Source organism: Charadrius vociferus, unplaced genomic scaffold (genome assembly GCF_000708025.1).
Source record: "Charadrius vociferus isolate BGI_N301 unplaced genomic scaffold, ASM70802v2 scaffold323, whole genome shotgun sequence".
Lineage (NCBI taxonomy): Eukaryota > Metazoa > Chordata > Aves > Charadriiformes > Charadriidae > Charadrius > Charadrius vociferus.
This window is the reverse complement of record NW_009647692.1, coordinates 1,975,140-1,976,891: the sequence shown is the minus strand read 5'-3', so window position 1 is coordinate 1,976,891 and position 1,752 is coordinate 1,975,140. Positions and strand designations below refer to the sequence as shown.

The 1,752-nt window shown below is 64.0% G+C and overlaps 1 protein-coding gene across 1 annotated transcript in view; it reads right to left on the bottom strand.

The window, feature by feature from the left end:
* HNF1B (HNF1 homeobox B) overlaps positions 1 to 1,752 on the bottom strand; it is a 28,748-nt gene that overhangs the window by 26,680 nt on the left and 316 nt on the right. The gene's annotated exons all lie outside the window — the stretch shown is intronic.

Genomic DNA, 1,752 nt, shown 5'->3' with positions numbered 1-1,752 from the left:
CAGCCTCGGAGCCCCCCTGCCCTTCGGGGGACAGAGCTGCAGCCGGGAGTGGGAGGAGGGCTGGGAGTCAAGGGTATCCCAAAGGGAGCGAGAAACCTCTCCGTGTGGTGGGGAGGGAGTCTGTGGATGAGCGCGCGATGGCCGTGCAGGTTTTTCCTGGGCACGCGGCAGGCTGAGCACAACCTATTGAAGAGAGGACTGAAAAAAACCCCAAAACCCCCTCCCTCCTGGCTCCCAGCGTGGCCAAGCATCTTCCCCGGCTCGGCTCCCGCCTGCTCAGGGCTGCTCAGTGGGGCAGGTAAAGGTGTTCCCTACGCACCCATCCTGCACCGGGTGAGCCCTCGCTCTGCCGCACCAGCGGTGAGGTGTGGGGGGGTTCCCTGGCTCTGCTGTGCCCACCGCCAATGGGTTGGTCCTCTCCCAGTGCCAGTGCTGCTCAGGTCAGCTCAGCACCCAGATGGATTAACCTCCCTGTGTCTATAGGGGGCAGGGACCGGGGTGCCGGGTGAGTGTCCCTGCTGTGCCCGGCTTCACCACCTGCAAGGATGAGCAAGCGGTGCGTGCCCACCAGGTCCCTCACACCCGTAGGTACTCTCATCCTCCGCACCGCAGCGGGTCTCTGATCACCCCAAAGCTCCCCTGGTCCCAGCTGCCGGGTGAGACGCCAAACCACCCACCCGCCTTTGGGGCTGGGGGACCTCGGAGAGCCGCTGCCATCCCTGAGCAACCACCCGCTGCCACCGGGACGTGGGCTTAGTCCCGCTGTGCCCCCCAGGCTGTCCTCCCACGGCTGCCCCCTTCGCAGGCTCTTGGCAGAGCTTGCGGGAGGCCCTGGGGGTGCCGGGGGGTGAGCAGGAGCCGGGATGAGCGCCCAGACCCCCCCGGCACAGGCTGCCCCCCCCCCTGCCGCCAGCCTGGGAACAGCCTGGCTCTCGCTCCGAGAAGGTCTCCTCTCCCTTTCAAGTGGGCTGGTGAGCTTTGACTTGGTCTTTGCACAGGCTTCATGGCATCGCATGATAATAATGTTCTGTCACAGTGGGTGACCTGGACCTTGCCCTGTTTCCACACATTTGGAGCCACCTGGCTAATGAAGTGGATATCGTTTTCTGGTCCATCTCTCTCACCCTATTGCTCTTCCCCCTTCCTCCACGCCCAGCTCCTCCGAGCGGTGTCGGGAGCCTCACTGCAATCCGCCTTTTCCCATCGTTGTCCGGCACAGCTCATTAATTCCTCTCAACAGAAGAGCATGGTCATTACGGCTCTGGGGGCCGATGGGTGCCCCGCAGGGCTGGGAGCACATAGTTTCCCAGCCGTGGGGACGGCACCAGCCTGGCGTGAGCATCAGCCCGAGCTTTCACCAGGAGGTGACTGTGGCTGGGAACACGGGATGGTGGCACAGGGCTGGTGGTTTGGGTTTTTTTTGAAGCTGAACATGCTCTGCTCTGCCCCCCAGCCCTCCAAAGCCACCCAGTTTGCAGCCAGCACACGCGTGTCGTGGAAGGATCTGGGTGCCCGGTGATGGCCACCAACTCCCATGGCTGGAGGTGGCCTCATCACCTGCTCTCCCATCACTCACAGCACCGGAGAGGTTCCCTGGTACCAAACTAGAAGCCCATCCCCTCGCAGTCCCTACAAGGGCAAAACCATCCTGGCGCTATTCCCTCGGCCAGGCAATCCCTCGCCTGCAGCCACAGCCGCCTCCGTCACCCATGGAGGGACCGGCAGCGCCTGCCCAAGCACCGGCAGCAGCGC